Source organism: Corticium candelabrum, chromosome 12 (assembly GCF_963422355.1).
Source record: "Corticium candelabrum chromosome 12, ooCorCand1.1, whole genome shotgun sequence".
Classification (NCBI taxonomy): domain Eukaryota; kingdom Metazoa; phylum Porifera; class Homoscleromorpha; order Homosclerophorida; family Plakinidae; genus Corticium; species Corticium candelabrum.
Window position 1 is genome coordinate 4,082,367 of NC_085096.1, and position 7,860 is coordinate 4,090,226.

The following is a 7,860-nucleotide window of genomic DNA, read 5'->3' on the forward strand; positions in this document are numbered from 1 at the left end:
GAGATAACAGCAATCTCTTTTACCTGTAAGTCAGTCACGCTGAAGTCTTAATTAAGACAGATTTGCGAACGTGTTTTTCTGTCTGTTCAGAATGGACGCCTACACGTGCACCGCTGAACCAATCATAGGATTTGGGATGGTATTTCAACTTGGTCGATATGCATGAGCTTAGTAACTACACTCGGCCATCAGGCTTTAGATTATGAAACTATATACACGTTAAAGTATCCAGGACGCTATATCCAGGACGCTATATCCCGGTCTTAGTTAATAGTATCCTGTTTCATAATGTGAGGTCAAAATGATCATTGATGAGTCAGTCTGTTTCCTTGAAGAAAACTGATCGTGCATGCATGTGCAGGTGACTGTATGATTAAAGTCACTGTACTGTTATTTCAAAAATATTTTTTGGCTCAGAAATTTCATATCTGATTGTCACTTGATATGTAATAATTCAATTTCCTAGCTCAAGGAATGAGCACATCAGCTAGTCTTTCTATATAACCTCCATTACGACCTACCATTCATGAGTTGTTCTTCTGTTTGTGTATTAATATGAACAGAATGGCTGGTAAACATCTGTAGCTCACTAGCCATACCACTCAATGTTTCAATCATTTTGAGCATCTTCCTGCGTTTCTCCTGTTTGTCTGTCACCAGTACCTGTCTTTCCAGAATGGAGTTCACCGCAGACGCCAATTTCACACATAATCCCAGCTCTCCTTTGCCATCATCAACAACAACATCAGCTACTCTACCGTGACTGACTAAAGCAACTGCTTGAGTGCCAACAGACAACATATTGCTGATTGCTAAGAAAGAAAGACAACAGTAAGTCTCGTTTGCAAATATATATATATAAGTGCGGAGACAAGAATAATACTCTAGAACAAGCTGGTACAAGAAACAATAAGACCACAAATAGGTTATGCTTGTAAGTCGAGAGAACTACTTAGTACCCAATTTAGTAAGTTGGACAATACAAAATCTTGTTTCCAGCACCAATTAGCACCACTACACACTGTTACTACAATAAATATGACTTCATATTACAGTCTCCATCAGAAAGACATAAGCCTCTGATACGTACTTGGGTAAATGTAAAACCAACCACTCTTCCAACTGTGCCATGTAAGATACAAAACAAGCCAAACTTTATTCTGTAAAAATTGTCAATGACGTTAGTGTCTTCACTGCTTCCACAAAATATCCCATATTAAACTGATTTTAGATATGTCTACATCATAAATGAAGCATCAGTATGATTGAGCTCAAATGCTAGTGCAGTAAATCAATTAAAATTTATTCAAAAACAAACCAACCATAGAAATCAAATGCTTTCCATTGTCTGCCTACAAAATTTTTCATCCTGAATCACCCATTCCCATTACGTGAGGGCACATACATTCAGTCAATGTGGTGAGGCTTACCTTTGTTACATGTCTTGAGATTCAGTAAGCATTCCACATCTGCACTTTGTCTCCTCAAAATTTTCATCTCTGTAAAGTTTTGTCTAAACGTTTCAACCTCTGCCATAAAATCTTGTGCTTGTCTTTGTACTGGAGGCAGCTGCCTTTGTCTCATCATCTCACAGATGCCAGTTAGTAAACATCTACTGACTTTCAGTTGTTTCTCAGCTACATACTTTCGATGCCTCTTCATACTAAAGCGTTCAGACATCAATCTAAATCAAAATTGACAAATGCAAATTCTAAACATCACTACCCAAAATATCTTAATGTTACAGTGTTTCATTAAGATTGCTAAAATTTTATGAATGTATAAATAGTGCTACTAATATATACCGTTAAATACCTACTCAGAGCTTTTCAACGATATCTCCAATTGAAATGTGTAGTAGATTCCTAGAATGTGAATCCAAAAATTACAATTATTTCATCCACCTAAACGTTGTGTTCTCAATTGAAGTCTCCTAGCAAGTCTGTATGTATTGTTGATGCCTTTTCTTTTAGTCATCTCCATGCTTAATTAATTATTTCTCTCATATCAGCTAGGGGACACGGTTTACAACTTAAGTTGGATGCTTTCTTCACTCGTGGGGCATAGACGTGAGATTCCTGATGTTACAGATGTAATCAAGGCGCTCAGCACTACTGGGTGCATGCAATGATGCAATGAAAATTTAGCCATAATTAGCATAATACCTCCGTGCTATTCTGCACGCCTAAGCATAGTCATTGGTTCTCACCCCATTTAATTAGAGGTATGCCTAAACGACAACAGTAAACAACTAATCTACAAAATCCAGTCCCCCACGTACAAATTAGCATACTTTCTCTTTCTCAATACCCCAACATAAAATACTTTCGCTTTCTCAATCACTTCGACTTATTACAAAGCTTAGAGCCAAACACAAAATAAATTCTGTTGCAACGAGTAATTATCTAGCAAAGACGTTGATGTTGCCATTAACTAGAATAGTGACCGAGTGGTTTACATAAAGCAACTAACTGAACTTGCGTAATTGCTACGAGCAGCTTGCATTCATGAATCTAGACGTATTGGAGTACACAAACAAACATACAGAGACCTTGAGTACACACAAAAAAAGAAGTTTTCCACAAACCCTAGTCTAGAATTACGGCATGCTAAAGGTGTAGTGTAGACGCATTTCTGGTATCTACAGCTAGTCTACTGTAATTTGTCTAACGATACGTGGCCCTTACCAAAATCTCTGACAGCAGATCAAGAAGCAAATCGTAACAACGATCCAATCCACTTAGTAAGTCTGGTATTCGGACTCTGCACAACTCACTTTCAAAGAGCGCGAGGTCTTGCGGCAATCCAAGGCAGTCCCTTTAGCGTGCTTTTCGATTACTCAGGAAGAAGGTAAACTTTAGCTTGAGATGGTCAATTATCTTCATAGCTCTAGACGGGAACGGCTCCGTCATAGGAGCCTAATGGGCCAGAAAAAATCGACCATGGCGGATGATTCAGTTCGATTTCAGGTGAGATGACCTCAAGTTTCCTACTCTCTTGCAAAGGCAGCTGAATGAATCGCATCAAAACGTGTTTTCCGCGACGACTGCAATGGTTTTAACCACTGTTATCTCGTCTATAGCTGTAGGGATTAGTAGACAATGAGACGCTTTGTACATGAAGCTTGAATATCTCGTCTAGCAGTGCAAAACTCAACAGTGAACAGGTTTTTTTAGTTTGAACCGTTGATTTCGATACCTGTAAACGTCGTAGTTTAGCTAGACAGACGCCACACCGTACACTTCGTCCATTTCTTCATGTCTGCCTTCTCTTTCACAGAGCCAGTCTCTTCACACAGCACCGTCTTCAGCTGCTCGGATGTCTAGAAGACAGCCAATCAAGCTGGACCCGTTGGAGCTGCAGCCAGTCAAACAAACAGCAGACAGACTCCGCGCCGACAGTTCACATACGGGTAACTTGGACACCTTTGATGATTTTCTTTCCAGCAGCCAAGGGCTGCGATGACGACATTTCACTCGTCTCACATGTAGGCTGACGGCACATCTAACCTTCGGGATGATTTACAAATTTTTTCTGATAACGAGCCGGAAGAAAATAGAGGGAAACAGATTGCTGCAAGAGAAGGCGTGGGCGCGGTTGGTAACTCTTGAAATTTGTGTCGTGAGGAGAATGAGCCTGTACAGCAACGTTTACCTGGTAGCAGATGATGAGCAGCTGGCGAGAATTTTGCAAGAAGAGTTTGATCTAGAGGGTAAAACCGTATCTTGTGTGTGTGTGTGTGTGTGTGTGTGTGTGTGTGTGTGTGTGTGTGTGTGTGTGTGTGTGTGTTTGCGTATTTGTATGTTTGTGTATTCATATGGTTAATCAGGCTGGTAGCATTGTGCAAATACGTTCATTCCTGCGTAGTTGCTTGTTTTTAAAGCCATAGTCTGCCATCTCAATGTATTTTCAACACGACTGCAGTATCTGGGTTTGAACATGATGTCTTGTGACTACTTCAGCAACTTCTATACTGTACCAATTGGTTTAAATGGAGGCTCTGCGGCAAGGAAGAAAGAGGCAAGTGGTGGGCCGACAGCATCCAGTCAGCAACATACTGTTTACCACTCTTGGTGGTGCCAAGAGGGTTGAGAGAAACTCGTAGTGTCGGTAGTGTTGGCTTCTATCCTATCTATGGTTGGCAGAAGAAGCAGCTGCCAGCCGTGGTGTTACCTACAGTTTACAAGATGTTTTAAAGGGATACTGGAGCCTCTCTATATTTCTTTCAACATGATTGTAGCAATAAGAAGAGACTTGGAGCCTTTCTTTGTATTCTAGGTAGCGGAGTTAAACTCAACCAATACTGCAAAGCAGCAGTTACCATATTGATTTAATAGCATATGCAACAATTAACAGGAAAATAGATTTGTATGGGCAATTGTATGAGTTACTGTTGTACTACAGTTTCTCATTATGAGCTACATTTCCCTGTCCATGTAATTAGAGTTCATTCTAAGGTGTCTGTTTATAGCCATTGAAAGTAACTTAAGTGAGATATATTGAAGCATAACGTTCAACAGGCATTGATGTTTGTTGTGTTTACTATTGTAGCGAGTCATATGCGGGAACAGAATGTTGTTACTCAGGTGAGATTATTAGTCATCTTGTGTGTTCACCTCTTAGACATCTAGTCTCTTGATTTGTCATTGTTTGTTGCTGCATTCTTTATTTGTCATTGTTTGTTGTTGCATTCTTTATTTATCACTGTTTGTTGTTGCATTCCTGATTTGTGTGACTGTTTTTCTGTTTCTCTACTTTGTTTATCTAATTAAAATCGTTTTAATACATTGGTGTGATGTCAGGTTGGAGAAACTATGCCACAACATGGAATTAGGATAATTCAGGATTCTCAGAGACGTTAAGTCGCAGTAATGAATAATTTGCAGGTACAGTAGTTGTCAAGTATTGTCACAATTAGCTGACACATTTATAATACACTGACATACACACACACACACACACACACACAACAATAACAACAACAACAACAACAACAACAAACATGCAATGGCTAATGACAAATGGATAAGGAGTTGTCGTTAAACAGTAATGCCTCAGCCAGATGGCTGTGTTCCTGTGCACTAAGCAGGAGGTATGGGCCGTGCTAAGCAATTTTCTGGAGCCTGGCCAGGTTCTCGCAGGAGTGCCGTCTGTGACACCAACTGTGGTGTGGGCTCCCAAAATCCCACCTGGACCCCAGTGGCTGATGGACTTTGTCGCAGCCGTTGGCCTTTGCCACCCCAGTCAAGACCAGGCACTCATTTATACTCCTGAGTTGAGAGAGGCAATTGTGTTTAAGTTTCTTACCCAAGGAAATTATGCCATAGCTCGCCATCACTGTGACTTGAACCTGCAACCTTGTAATGTCCTGGATGTAATCACTCCTTAGGATGGCTCTGGAACCAACTGAGCTATTGCACCACACACACACAAACACACACACACACACACACACACACACACACACACACACACACACACACACACACACAGACAAACACAACATTGTTGTATCATATCTGTTTCTAAATGTTCTTTATTCATTTTATTGTTTGACTTGTTTTTAGTCTACACCTTTGTCAGATCGTGCTAAGGCGAGTAATGGTCTACACATAGAATCAGAGCATCATCGCATGAGAGAACATCTACACTTGGACTTGCTCAACGTATACTCTCCACAGCAAGTGAGAAAGACACAAGGAACAACAGACACGTCAACAGAATTGTCTCTAGATGAAATAACTACAGAAGACATTGTACATCAAGTGAGTTGCCATAGAAACTGTAGAATCAGCAAGCATTATAGGTAATAGAAATTGTTATTATTTAATCTGTCACTGTATAGAGGCAATTGTTACCTCAAACTTTTCTGGCCGTTAATATAGAAACTTTGTATGTCGTTAGATAGAAAGAGTCACTTTGTTATGAAAGGTCAAATGTGTATGGAAAATTTTGTCTAGAGCAAGTGACTGATGACAAGAATTTGGATTAGTACTTTACACTGTATACTGCTTACTATTCATGCTTTGGCATTGATTATAGTTCATCTGATGATACACACCAACACATTGTTACAGAGACTAACAGATTGTTGTGTGGTGACAGTACCTGGTATGTGCATCGAAAATGTCCTAGGCTTTCTGTAATTGTAAACTAGGCTGACGTTGTCATTTTGAAAAATGCACTTAAAGTGTGACAGGGTTCCCAGGTCCACAGAACACTACAGTGAAATTTTGTACAGCCAGTGAATACACGAAATGAATACATACATAACAGCTAACTCTGCAATCACAACTTGTATGTACATGAGCCTAGAGGAAACGAAGTATGCAATAAGTTGAGTTCAAAGCTAAGTGAATTTGTGGAGGTGCTGTATTATAGTGCATGCAACGACATCAACAAAATAACTGCATACAAACAATTGGGTGCTAACACTATGGTAAGTAGCATGTGGTGTGACCTTTTCCCTTGGGCAGTTTTGCCACACTGTTTCCACTGAAAATTGGTAGCTGAATGTCACTGATGACAACACGCTCACCTGGTCTTGTTGGAACCACACCCACTACTTGTCAGCATTTTGAAGACGAATGAGGCTTAGCAACATATGTTAGATCTTTGTTGTTGCTTTACGAGCATTCAGTGTTGTACAACACTGTACTGTTTATCTAATCTTTATAACACAAATTACTTGCACCATGCTTGCTACAATTATGCATGTATATGCTACAAGTTCAAGATCTATGTCAATTTTGCTGGAGGAACTAAGTAATCCATTGTGTTTGAACAACAGCATAAGTCAAGATTATGTTGAATTGTCTGAAGATCAGCGAGCGGCTGTTGCTTATACAACACTATCGATGATCAATGACATTCGAAGTGAGATTATCATAGATGACGAAGAGCTACCTTCACTAGGGATTATTGAAAGCCCACATCTACCACGGTCACCAAAAGGGACAGTTGAACTCCCAAATCCTCCATTACAGGTATGGTATGGTGACGTGGTGTTGTATTACGTATGCTATGGACAACCATTTCCAAGAACACACACACACACACACACACACACACACACACACACACACACACACACACACACACACACACACACACACACACACACACACACACATGTTTCTACTGCCCTTATTTGAGTAAGACACTTGCATGTACTGGTATTCTCATATATGGGCTACGTCTTTACCATTCATTTGTTCATTGTTTCTGATGTCATCTACTTGGTTGTCTTTCAGATACCCTACTATTTTTCGTTATGGCGCTTGCTTATTTCCTTCCTTTCATCATCTTTTTGCACGACCGGTGCTAGCAGATGTTTAGGAGCATCCTCTTCTGCAACTAATACGTGCTCTGCGGTCGCCCACCTACTTCGAGGATCTCATCAATATTGAAGAGAGGCTGGGATGCATGATGAGAGGAGCAGATGAAAGGTTACTTTATTACACAAACGATAACTGTTATTAGAACTAGAAATCTCCAGCTTGTCATTACAATTTCCTAAGCATTATATATATATATATATATATATATATATATATATATATATATATATATATATTTGTGGCTACATTGCTTCCTCGTTTTCAACTGTAACTGCTACAGCTGAAACGGCTTTTACAATGTTTTTCCTTCGTATTTACATTTCTTTGTCCAGTATTCTACATTTGGAGTCTTTAGTTTAGTGGTTCCACCAGCATGCAACTTACGCAGGCCTCTGCAGTCTACCTCCTTGGATATCATGTGTTACAGATAAGAACGAAAGGTTCATCCAGAATTTTGAAAATGTTTAGTTGTAAACTTACTATTAGTCATATATCACTGGTGTTTATCACTGATGCATTA

General features: G+C 39.7%; 1 long non-coding RNA gene across 1 annotated transcript; it reads left to right on the plus strand.

Annotated features, from left to right (window-relative positions):
* Positions 1–2,828: 2,828 nt before the first annotated feature.
* LOC134188353 (uncharacterized) lies at positions 2,829–5,748 on the plus strand. Its single transcript, XR_009971312.1, has 6 exons — positions 2,829–2,969; positions 3,280–3,412; positions 3,492–3,712; positions 4,552–4,586; positions 4,803–4,886; positions 5,568–5,748. It is a non-coding gene; the product is annotated as an uncharacterized LOC134188353 (long non-coding RNA).
* Positions 5,749–7,860: the final 2,112 nt, after the last annotated feature.